Source organism: Phyllostomus hastatus, unplaced genomic scaffold (assembly GCF_019186645.2).
Source record: "Phyllostomus hastatus isolate PE091 unplaced genomic scaffold, TTU_PhHast_1.1 phas_contig_210, whole genome shotgun sequence".
Lineage (NCBI taxonomy): Eukaryota > Metazoa > Chordata > Mammalia > Chiroptera > Phyllostomidae > Phyllostomus > Phyllostomus hastatus.
The window spans coordinates 20,295,465-20,308,803 of NW_025333737.1; the positions used below are offsets into that span (position 1 = coordinate 20,295,465).

General features: G+C 45.3%; 1 pseudogene; it reads left to right on the forward strand.

Annotated features, from left to right (window-relative positions):
- Positions 1-775, forward strand: LOC123816886 (annotated as a pseudogene).
- The last annotated feature ends 12,564 nt before the right edge of the window (positions 776-13,339 follow it).

Sequence of the window (13,339 nt, forward strand, 5' to 3'; positions counted from 1 at the left end):
ATGGCTGTTGGCTCGAAGTCAGTAGTGAAAGAGTTCTCAGTGCTGACACCTCCTGGTAAGATGAAGTGCAGCATCAGAATTTTCAGGTGGGCACCAGTAATTTGGAAGAGTTCAGAGCACTCTTTTAACAGATGCTGCATCTCCGGATACCCTTGAACACAAAGAATTATGTTGTAGTCACACACACGACCTGGGGTCAAAACCTGTTTCGGCTTTCTGATTGAAGGAGGCAAAGGTGCAACTTTCTCTGGTCATCCTGAATCCGGGTTCATCTGACACCAGCCGCTTCCACAGAGCCACTGCAGTTCGACCCCAACGAGATCAAAGTCGTACACCTGAGGTCCACCGGCGGAAAGTCGGTGCCACGTCTGCCCTGGCCCCCAAGACCGGCCCCCTGGGCCTGTCTCGAAAAAAGGTTGGTGATGACATCGCTAAAGCAACACGTGTTGTAAGGGACTGTGAAACTGGCCATTCAGGACAGACAGGCCCAGATTGAGGCAGTGCCTTCTGCCCCAGCCCTGATCATCAAAGCCCTCAGAGAACTGTGAGACAGAAAGAAGCAAAAAACATTAAGCACGGTGGAAATATCACTTTTGATGAGATTGTCAACATTGCCCGACAGATGCAACACCAGTCTTTAGCTAGAGAACTCTCTGGAAGCATGAAAGAGATCCTAGGGGTGGCCCAGGCTGTGGGCTGCAATGTTGATGGACGCCACACTCATGACATCACAGATGATGTCAACAGTGGTGCAGTGGAATGCCCCACTGATTAAGAACTACAAAGGGAACTCTGGCTGGGGTGCCTTAGTGGATTGAGTGCTGGCCTGCCAACCAAAGGGACACAGGTTTGATTCACAGTCCCAGCATGTGCGTGGGTTGCGGGTCAGGTCCCCAGTGGGGAGCGCATGATAGGCAACCACACATTGATATTTCTCTTCCCCTCTTTCTCCCTCTCTTCCCCTTTCTAAATATAAAATCTTTAAAAAAGAGAAGACTACAACGGGAAATATTTCAATTAAAGATTATTTGACAAACAAAAACAAGTGATTCAGAGAAGTTGAACTCTAAATGTAAAACGATTTAAGACTATAATGCACCATTTATTTCATTTGTTATTTTATTTGTTATTTGTTTCATTTGTATTTTCCTTTATATGTTTGCATGAGAATAACATATTATAAAATATATATTTAAGTAAGTCTAAGAGCTCTTTCAGTAAAAATTCCAAGTGATAAAAAGTACTGTGTCATGGTTTAATTGGCAGAATTTTTTTTAGTGATACAAGAAATTATTTGTCTTAGAATCAAAACCTAGATTTTATGAAATATGATATTTCTTTTTTTTAAATGTGGTATTTCTAAGTGAGAGAACAGGACTGCTCATTGCTTTCTTCTTTAAAGTTTCTCATATGGCTTAATTTTATAGTGAATATATAATAATAAATATTACAGATATTACATGTAATATCATATATTATAATTATGCATTATGCATAATATAGCATTACATATTATAATACTATATTATGTATAATATATTTTACAGTATATTATACATTTATATAATGCATATAAAACATTTATAATATGTGTAATATTATAAATATACATGTTACATAACTAATGTAACTTTCATATGGTATAATTTTACAATAGATATGTAAAAAATAAATATTATGGGCTCCTTAATATAACTGATATCATATTTCACTTGAATGATCTTGATATTGATTTCCCAATCTTATCAACACTCACACACATTTGCTTAGCTTAGTGCTCAAATTTCTCCATATCCTTCAGTTTTTCAGTTTTTGGGCCATAGTCTGTGTCTAGGGTTGTTTCTTTCATGGTGAAAACAAATGTTTTAAAATCAAAAGACCCTTTCTAACAGCATCTCCTCTCCCCCCAACCCCCCGTATTTTCTGCTTCCTCATCGCCTTCTATTTTCCTTCACCTTTTGATTTCTTACATAGTTCAGGAGCTCTAAGAGATGTGACGCAGAAGTCACCGCTGTCCCTTGATTAGAAGAAACAGTCATAAGGCAAAGATCAACAATGACCGTTCAGCACCACGGACAGTAACACATGGCTCTGAACGTCACACAAGCTCCCAGCCCTTACCTACCGATTCCTCCAGGATCTGAGCAGCAAAACACAGCCTTCAAATCCCCAAATAGTACCTTGTCCTATTGACTGTCTCTACCTACTGAGGTTCCCACCATTACAGACCATCCTGTGCTTAAGTCTCCTAAGATTCCAGTAAATACTATTGTATTATCCAGGAAAGCTAAGACACCACACATTCTTCCTGTCCTAACCAAGAATCTCTTGATTTCCATTAACAGGAACTCATATATGTTATCTTGGTCAGAGAGGAGACATTTACTGTGAGGACACAGGTGTATCTCTCAGAACTCAATCTCAGGGCCTCCTGGGGAGGAGAGTAAGGTGGTGCCTCTCCACTTGTCCATCTTTGGAGCACCTCACTGAACACCAGTCAGGGACCAAGCACCACAGCAGGCTCTGTGATTGGCCAAACACAAATGAGACAGGGTCTGCTCCCTCAGGAAGTTACAACCTGAATGGAATGATTAGACATAACACACAAACTGTAGAAAGAGAGGGAGTAGCTACAAGGGAGCAGGAGCTAGAAAAGGACAATCCGAGGGCAGGGCCCAGAGGGGCAAAGCCATGGTGCCCTTGGCTAAATTATGGAGGCAGTGGAGATGGGCAGAGAGAAACAGGGTGGCAATGTGGGTTAGGGGGAGATCAGGAAGGTGTGGATGCCAGGAAAATACATTTAGCTTGCATCTAGTGCCCACCCCCAAATTCAGAAGCCCCAGAAGGCCTAAGGCAGTAGAGTGGTGTCATCCCACCTGGGCCTCTCAAGAGCCCATCTGTCTTCAACTTGAGGGAGAAGTGGGGACAAGAAAGACCTTGGAGGCAGAGAGGCTTTCAGAACAGCAACAAGAAGAAGGGGCTGATGATCAACCAAATGAGAAACAGCCTGGTGCAGACCAAGGCCATTAGCGCCTGTGAGCTCCCCTACACATGGACCCCAACACACAGATGTCTCTGGCTAAGCATTCCTTGGCCCCACAGGGCCTCTGTTTGGGAAATGGATGGTAGCAGAGTATCAGGAAGGATCCAGAGAATGGGCAGTTCTGGGGGCAGCATGGACCAGGGTGGGGATGAACAGTTGATGGTGCTGAACACAGATGCACCTAATCAGAATCACTCATACCCCATGTGTGTATACCAGACCAAGTACACAATGCAGAGGCTACAGCAAGGGATCCTAGTTAGGCAGACCCTGGGTCAAGTACTGGCCCTGCCTTTCACTAGTGTGAGATCTTATGTAACCCTTTCACCCTCCTGAGCCTCAGTTGTTGTTTTTTTTCATCTGGAAAAGGTTGATGATAAGATCTACCACCTGGTTTATTGTGGGGATTGAAGTGAAACAATGATAGTTATGGTAGACTAGGCCTTAAATATGACTACACATTCTTGCCCTCCTATATTCTGTGTGGCCTTGTAGTTCCTCTCATCAAGAGGTGGAGTCTATTTATCAACCCCTTGAATCTGAGTTCATGACTTGCTTTGGCCAAAGGGACAATAGCAAAGTGATGGTGGAATAGACTTGAATATTGTTCATCATGGGACTCGTTCTCTTGTGCTCTTAGAACACAGCCACCATGTGAACAAGGCCAGGCTAGCCTGCTGGATGATGAGAGACACATGGCCCAGTTGCCTCCCTCCCTCCAGCCAACAGCCAGCATGTGCCTTGGAAGCAGAGCCCCCTAGCTGGCTCACAGCTGACTGCAGGTGCAGGAGTTAGCCTAGCCAAGACTAGCAGCACTGCCCAGCCCACACTGCCAACCTGCCCAAACACAAACAAATAAATAGTTGTTTTAAGTTACTACACTTAGGGTCAGTGTTATGCAGCAAAATCTAAGAGATAGACATGTGTTCCTTATATGTCCTGAGACATATCCCCCCAAAGATAAAGTAGCAGGGATCGGATTTATCTTCCTGCCTGACACAACCAAAATAGCCAAGCAAGACTCTGGACATTGAATGGGTAATGAAGGGCGGTGATCCCCAAGAGACAGGGAAAGAAGTGATGTGAACCCTGAGATCACCCTGCTTACTGCCTAGGAAGTTTCCAGGCTGCAGTGCATAAGGGGAGACCCAGAGAAGTCCTGGGGAACTCCTGAGCTGAGGAGACCTAACTGAGGGTCTGGGGAGACCTACATGTGTAGAATTCTTAGGACAGAGAGCTGGAGAGGGGAGAGAGAACTGCAGAGACATGCAGAGGGTCCCCCTCAAGGATTTAGCAGAGTACTAAGCAGTTCGTGTGTGTGAGAAAACTCCAAAGCCAGGAAAGAACCATCTGAACAGATGAGAGAACAGTGCCTGACACTTGCGCAGAGCCAGCGATGGTGCCTGCTGCCATCAGCCAAACGGTAAAAATTCATAATTCATGGGCATTGAGTAGAATAGTCAGGAAGGTCATGCGTCAGGAGTGGAGGGATACTTAGTCCTGGACAGAACACGCCTCCAGACCTGCCTCATAAAAGCAAGCTCTGAAATGCTCAGACTCTTTCTAAGTAACCTCACTGCATCCCAGAAAATCTGATACAAAACCAAAACTTATGGATTGCTTACTAACTATACTCTGGCAACTTTACATATATGTCAGCATTTGCATATATTACTATGGTTATATTACTTTATAATAACTCTTTGAAATAGCTGCAATTATTATCTCCATTGTACCAATGATAAAGTCTAAGATGATACATATGAAGTGCCCAGCACATAACTTGTTCAGTAAATAGTGTATTTCCCTCAACTCCCCACCCTGATTCCCTGCATGCAACCATCAACAACCAAATGACTTTTCCCAAGTTGCACATCTACTTCAAAGAAATGATGGCTTTCAAAAGCCACGGGCTTCAGCCTGCAGGAGGAAAGTGTCCTCTGGCTGGGATCCTGGGAAACATCCCGAATGAAGAGTCAGGAGCGCTACTTCCAGTCCTGGCACTGCCACTGCCTTGCCCAGTTACCTCGACCCCAGGCTTCCCCTCTCTGAGCCTGACCCACCCATCTGCAGCATAGGGGGAAAGAGGTGGTTCAGTCAGACTTCCTCAAAGCAACCCTCACCTTCAAGAGGCCACGATGCCTCAACCATCCTCAGGCTAGTATTCTGGTTGTGGGGGATGGCAGAGTTGGAAAAGCAAAGTGGTATCTACTACAGTTTGTGTGGGTGCATGCGTGCACACACACACACACACACACACACACACACACACACACACACACACACACAGGGAGCCTCTTTGTTGAGGTCTGACAGGTTTCTTGCGCTTAGATTTCCTCTCTCCCACCCCAGTGAAGCATTCCCCACTTTGGCCAGAAGATGGTGCTGCTTCTTCGTGTGCTTTCAACTGTGTTTCTTCTGTGTGCACAAAACGTTGTCACAGGTACAGAATGAATTCAAAGAGTTTTACAGTATAGCCCTTTGTTTGCAGGACCTTACAGTTGAGTCACAAGCAACCAAAGATAATATAAAATTAGAGGGGAATTGGGACTTTTCTGGAAAGAAACTAAATATCAGAAAGTGCTAGGCACTATGCCAGCTGCTTTACAACCCTTCTTTTAAAAACTGAATGCTCTAGTGCTGAGAGATGATAAAAGTATGAAATAGGTGCTTGGTAAATGATGGTTTGACTTCTACTTCTTTGTAGCCTCACAGCACAGGGCACTTGGTTATTGATCAATAAGTCTGTATTGATTGATTGATTGATTGATTGATTGATTGATTTACAATTGCAGATAGAGACCCCAAGTCTAAGCCAGAGTGTTGGGACTAAAGAAAGCATTCAGTTCAAACATTACAATTCCTAGATGAAAAACAAGGTTCAGAGAGAGATGAGAATAAACACTATGTGCCTACACAAAGCAGGTGTTCCTCAAACATCTACTAAAGTGATAAAATGCTTTTGCCTACATGGTCACTTACTCCACGAGGTGACAGTTTCTACCCCCACATTGCAGACGCTGCCCCTGAGGGCGCCACAAGGGAACCAGCCAAGTCACAAGGTGATTTTGAAGCACATTGCACTGTGCCCCTAAGAATAATAGTGTACAGTTTGTATCCTTCTTGGCAGGCTGTCAAGCACTTTCGTACCCACTTTTTCATTTATTTTAATCAATGTAAGAACCCTGAGGGGTAGTAGTATTATCCCTATTTTTCAGATAGGAAAGTGGAAGCTAGCAAGATTGTCTGCCCATGCACACTTAATTGTTAAGGGGTGGATCAAAAGATGAGGGCCACAGCCTCTGAATGCGCTCTTCTTCCCCAACATCCGTTTAACTTTAACTGAGTGTCCTTGGGAGTACAAGACATCTCTGGAATAATTTTTCACCTTGTGTTTTCATTTGCTAACTTTCCCCAGTTTTACTGAGATACAATTGACATATGATTATCATCTAAGTTTATTTGATACATGTATATATTTTGAAATATTTGCCAACAAAAAAGGGTTAACACATCCTTCACCCGGCATAGTTACTATTTTGTTGTTGCTGCTGCAGTGAGAATATTAAGAAAGCTTGACCATCTCAGCAGCTCTCAAGTTCACAATACAGTATTGCTAACTACTGAATGTTACATTGCATCCTTGAAACTCACCCATCTTCAGCTGGATGTTTGACATTCGACAGGCATCTCCTCATTGCCCCCCACCTCTCAGCCCCTGGCAACCACCATTCCACTCTGTTTTGTGAGTTCAATGTTTTTAGATTCCATACATAAGTGAGATCATACAGTATTTGTCTCTCTCTGACTTACTTCATCTAGCATAACGTCCTCAAGGCCATCAATGTTGTCGCAATGGTAGCCTTTTTTTTTTAATGAACTCTGGATGGCCACTTTAAAATTGGATGGCCTCCCAGTTTCAGTGTCCCTGTTTGTGCTTTTGGTTGCTTTGGCCACTTTAATTATTCACAGACAATAAAAGGACAAGAACCAAAACAGGGATAGACCTGGTATCTAAATGATACACTCATACTGTGTGAAAGTCAAACCTTCCCGAGATGGTTAAAGAGGAGACTTGTAGGGGTTCAAATTGAATCATGTGGGGACACAGGAGCAATCCACCTGGCACACCCCAGTATAGCACACCCAGGCAGAAGAACCTAGGTGGTAGCTGGCAGGCACTTGTTCCTGGTGGGAGGTGTGACTTCGATACAGAAAGAAAAAAAATGAATTAGTATTGTTCATTTGAGTTTTACAGGTTTTGTAATTTTGCTCATATTTAATTTGTGAATTTGCCTTTGGTTTCATAGCCACATAAGAGCTATAAAGCTACATTTATACCAATTTTATGTTTATACATACATAAGTAATATTACAGTGAAATTAATTTGTTAACACAGGGAGTCCCTGGGAATTTCTTTTCCCTTTAAAAGGACTGTGCACAAGTCAGGTGAAAGAAACACAGACTTTTTTTCCCTCTGGATGGGAAGGAGGCCTCTCCATACAGAATAAGGAAGAGTTCATCCCCAGGACAGACTCGGGGCAGGAGAAGGGCAGTTCTTTCCCATTCTCAATCCTTCCCCATGGGCCTGGGGGTGGACAGCTAACTGCTTTGAAGCTAAGAGGTGGTTCCCTGCAGAAGATGGGCGACTCTCACCAGGTTAAATGAGGAAGTCAAGAGAGTGGGGGAGCTCAAAACTGAGGGTGAAATGGGCCCACCTTTCCCTCACCTGACTCGCTAACAGAACACCCAGGATCTATGTCTGGGCAACTGGGGGTGGTGACAATTAGGCCCAAGGTTTCCATCAGTTTCCTTTAGAATTTTACTAAACTCTTCAAACATTACAAAGGTAACATGTTTATTGCATCCAATTAAACAACTGGATATGAAAAAAAAAGTACTCTCTTCCTGCCCCCATCAGTATCAGCAGCTTGGATGCAGCTCTCACCCAGTCTCCGTACTCACACAGCCATGTCCATACAACATTTCCTCTTTAGACGGTGTTTGGTCACTGTGTTTTCGACAGTACAGGATCATACCACGTGCGTCTCTAACGTCATCTCACCTTTCAGGTCAGTGGAGAGACCCTCACATCATTCTTTCTGAAGAGCTACAGAACACTTAGCCTAGAGGAAGAGGACATGGATACACACACACTCCCTCACCCCTTAATCTACATCTACCTTTCTGGGGTACCATTACTTTGTTGGTTGAATAGAGTTATCCAATAAGTACTAATTATCCAATATGTAATAGTATATAATTGATCATTATTTATGTAACTAATATATAAATAACTCCTTAGTATTTACACACCTGGAAGGCAAAGCCTCATCTCATCTTGCTTACTTCTGTACCTCCAACACAGCGCCCTGCCCACAGCAGATGCTCAATGTGCATCTGTGAAAAGAGCACTTGAATGATAGGAAGTAGCTGTTGAGGTCAGAAAGAATGTCCCACATATACTTACCTATCTTACTTCTAGGAATCCATCCAAAAGGGGCTGGAGGGGAGAGAGTCGCATGTCCAAGGATGGTTACTGCAGCATTAAATGTAATGGTCAAGAAGGACTGTCCATCCTTAGGGGAGGGCATGAGTGTCCAGCTGAGGCAAATATTGAGGTTCTGCCTCTGGACCCACGCTTCTCATCCCAGGTCACTCACAAGAGACAACCTTCTGGAACTGGAGGACATTTTTCCCACTCGTGCTGACCACCGTTTATTACAGTGGTCTTCTGTGTATCAGATATGTATTTCTTTATTCATGCTAATCCTTGCAAACCCACTGCATTCATTTATCTATTACCATGTGACAACTTACCCCAAGGCTTAGTGCCCTCAAACAATAAGTATTTATTATCTCACAGGTTTTATATGGCCTACTGTGTTGGCTTCTTTCACTGAGCATCAGGTTCTCACACTTCATCCATGACATGAGCATGAATCAGTGCTCCATTCCTTTGCCTTAAACTCCAGCTCCCCACAGTCAGTTTCCTCTCCAGAGGATTAAAGTTTATCTAAACCTCTCTTTGTGCATGTATTTAAGTGTATATGTACCTGTATTAGTTATCTGTTGTTGCGTAACAAATCACTCTAAATCTTAGTAGCCTGAAACAACATTTACTATTTCATACAGGCTCTGAGAATCAGAAGTTCTGAAGTGGTCAGAACCCTCAAAACGCTGGGTTTTGACTCAGGTTCTCTCCTGAGGTCGCAGTCATCAGAAGGCTTGAGTGGCACCTCCCAAGTGTCTCGTTCACATGGATGTAGAGTCAGTGCTGGCAGTTGGAAGGAGGCATCAGTTCCTCTCCACCTAGGGTTGCTGTGTTTAGCAAATAAAAACATAGAATGCAACTAGTAGATAAATAATTTCTGGAGATTTAGTGCACAGCATAGTGATTATAGTCAAGAATACTGTGTTATAAACTTCAAGGTTGCTAAGAGACGAGCTAGATCTTAGATGTTCTCACCACAAAAAAAGGAATGATAATGATATGAGGAGATAGTAGTGTTAACTAATGCTACAGTGGTAATCATAATTCAATATACAAATGTATATATAAACCAACATAGTATACACCTCAAACTTACACAAGGTTATGTCAATTATACCTTAATTTAAAAAAAGAAAAGCAAGACCCAATTATATGCTGCTTACAAGAAAGCCACTTAGGAACTTCCAGCCAAGATGGAGGCATGGGTAGACACACTGTGCCTCCTTGCACAACCCAAAAAACAATCAGAAGTGACAGAAAATCAAACTGTATGGAATTCCAACAACCAAAGAGTTAAAGAAGACACACTCATCCAGACCAGTAGGAGGGGCGGAGACGGACAGTGGGGTGGAGAGGGCTCACAGCAAAGGCGTGGCTGGTGGACCCAATGAGGCAGCGGATTGTGGAGGGGTACAGTGCACAAGGCGGCTGGAGGACCAAGCGGTCCCACATTCACACATAGATAAACCAGGCAAAACTGCAGAGCGAGACAGACTGTGCAAACCAGGGCCCCAGCGCAGGGAAATAAAGCCTCAAACCACTGATTGAAAACACCTGTGAGGGTTGGGGAGCTGGGAAAAACTCCCAGCCTCACAGGAGAGTTTGTTGGAGAGACCCACAGGGTCCTAGAATGAACACAAGCCCACCCACACAGGAATCAGCACCAGAAGAGCCTAGTTTGTTTGTGGGAAGTGGGTGAAGTGACTGAAATTTGACAGAGAGCAGAGCAAGGGCCATTGTTCCCTCTCGGATCCCTCCCCCACACACAACATCACAAACCAGTGACATGGGTTGCCCCACCCTGGTGAACACCTAAGGGTTCACCCCTCACTACGTAATGGGCACGTCAAGACAAAAAAAAATGGCCCAAATGCTCCAGAAAAAATACAACTAAGCGACTAAGAGATAGCCAACCTATCAGATGCACACATAGTTCAAAACACTGATAATCAGGATGCTCACAGAATTGGTTGAATTTGGTCGCAAATTAGATGAAAAAATGAAGGCTACTGAAAGGTTTTCTTAGACTCTGCCAAGGAATAAATGATAATTAGCCACAAAATTAGGCAGTATAGAACTTTATTGGGGTTTGTGCACCCAGGTGATGTAACAGCGGGGGGCCGAGAAACACCGCACAGAACAGGGAAAATTGATGGGGTTTTATTTTAGGTTGGCTCTTGGCTCTCCATGGGAGCTGGAGATTGGTCCCTTGTGAACAAAGCGGCAACATATCATTGGTGGTTTCCCTCGTGCCCTGGTGTGACGTCAGCCATCTCTTCCGGGTTGTAGTTCAGCCGCCATTTTGATTGTAGTCCAGCTGCCATTTTGTCCTACCCCACCCATCCTGACATTCCGACCTTTTTGACAGGATAAGGGGCGCTGTGTTTGATCTGGTTATTTCCTGCTGTTGGGGGGCATAGAGGGGAGGGGCTAGAGGTCGGCTGTTTCTCGTTAGTCAGGGAGGGGCAAGTAGGTTTGGGCCTCAATCCAACCGGAAAATGTGTCAACAAAAGTTAAAAGGTAGTGGAATTTTTTGTGGGGAGGTATGTGGGTGAAGTCAATTTGTGAGTCCTGGCCAAGGAGATGTCCTTTTATGTGGTGAGTTGGAAACTAAGGTTTAAGGTTTCCCTGGGTTGATGTTTTAGAGCAGATCGAGCATTCAGCATGCACCTGCTTGATGGACTAGAGATTTGGGAAGGAAAAAAAGGGATCTAGGAACTTGAATAGAGCCTTGAGGCCAATGTGCAGTGACTGGTGGATTTCTGAGAGGAGGGGAACAGCCTGCTGCTGGAAAATGGCAATTTTTCTACTGAGGAAGATCCAACCTCCAATGCCAATGCGGCCACCCCAGGCATACAGGAAAGAGTATTCCTGAAGAGTATAGGAAGGAGGTACAGGGGTGGACAGGAAGAGTATGGGGGTGGGAGAAGCTCCAGTGGTCAGTTTTTGTGCTGCGGCATCAGCCCGGGCATTGACCTGGGAGACAGGTCTTGTGAGGTTTGATGCCCCTTGCAGTGAACAACAGTTACTTCTGCAGGTAATTGTAAAGCTTGGAGAAGTTCAGAGATTAGAGATGTATTAATGATGGGAGAGCCTTTAGATGTGAGAAACCCACGTTCCTTTCAGAGAGTAGAGTGGCTGTGAACAATGAGAAAGGCGTATTTGGAGTCTGTGTAGATGGTTATTTGTTTTTTGCCAGAGAGAGAGCTCGGGTGAGAGCGATGAGTTTATTTTTTTGTGAGGTGGTACTCTCAGGCAGCGGTTGTGCTTCTAGGGTGGAAGCAAGGGCAACCACCGCATAGGCCACCCCCCGCCTTCCGTCGGCCCCTACCACAGAACTGCCTTCAACAAACAGAGTGAGGTCAGCATTGGGGAGTGGAATGTCAGACACCCTGTCTAGGGGCTGCCCGAGAAAGTCAAGAACTTCAGGACAAGAGTGAGTGGGTTCAGAATTGATGGTAGGCACTGGTAAGAGGGTGACTGCGTTGAGCTGAGGGGAGAGGTGAAGGGATAAAGTGGTACTCTCTATAAACAGAAGGTGCAGCTCTTGGAGGCATGAAGGGCTCAGTAGTGAGAGGGCCCGGTGTGAGAGCAGATCAGTAAGGCGGTGGGGCGAGAAAACGACCACCGGCTGGCAGAGAGTCAACTTGAGGGCCTCCTTGCCTAACTCTGCAGCACTACCCAGGGCACGGAGACATGGCTGCCTCCCCCATAAGGTTGGATCCAGCTGCTTAGAGAAGTAAGTAACTGGATGGTAGGAGGGGCCAACAGGTTTGGAGGTGTCCCATACCTGAGAGTTGACTAGGGTAGGTGAGATTGGAAGTTGGGTTAACGGGGTAGGGTTTTTGAGCAGAGGAAGGAGAAGGTGAGAGGAGGGGTTTAGGCTCACTGTGATCTGTAAGGAGGCCCCCAGGAGCTGCAAGATGTCTCTTCCTAGGAGTGGAATGAGGCAGGAGGGTATGACCAAGAAGGAGTATATGAAGGGGATATTATCAAGGCTGCAGTTTAAAGGAAAGGTACAAAGGGGGCATGATGAAGTTCCATCAACCCCCATGACCAAGATCTGGGAAGGGAGAAGGGGACCAGAATGTGATGGCAAAACTGAATAGGTAGCTCCCATGTCCACTAGGAATCAGATGGGCTTACCCACTATCTGTAGTGCTACCCTGGGCTTGATGAGGGTCATGAGGGTCTTCGAGTCTGGACCACGTCAGTTGCCCATGAAGCTGAGGAGCTCTAAGGCCGGAGAGGAGTCCTCACCTTGGCTGGCTGGTCTCCCGCTCGGAGGTGCCGGGAACGAGCCTTTAAGGGGACAGGCATCTCTCCAATGGCTGAACTGCCAGCAGTCGGAGCATGGTTTGGTGGGCGGTCGAGGGTTTGGACATTGGCGGGACCAGTGTCCTTCCCTACCACATTTGAAGCAGGCTCCCAGCAGCGTTCTTTTTGGTGGCCCGGACTTTGACTTGGCCCCTGAGCTGTGACATCTTGGGTCTTCAGCCAGCCTCAGGGCTGCTACTGTAGCCTGGGTCTGCAGGGCTACCTTCTGCTGCAGGCGCGCTTGGTGAGCAGCCTCAGCATTTTTGTCCCAGTTGTTAAAAACCTTACATGCCATGTTTACCAGATTTCGGATGGTGGTTTGAGGACCATCCTCTGCCTTTTTTAGTTTTCTCGAATGTCTGGGGCTGACTGAGAGGTAAAGTGGGTGGGCAGCACAGTGGCTCCTGCACTGGATGTAGGATTTAAGTGAGTATGGAGAGCTATATCCTTAGTGAGACGGTTAAGGAACAGGGCTGGGTTTTTT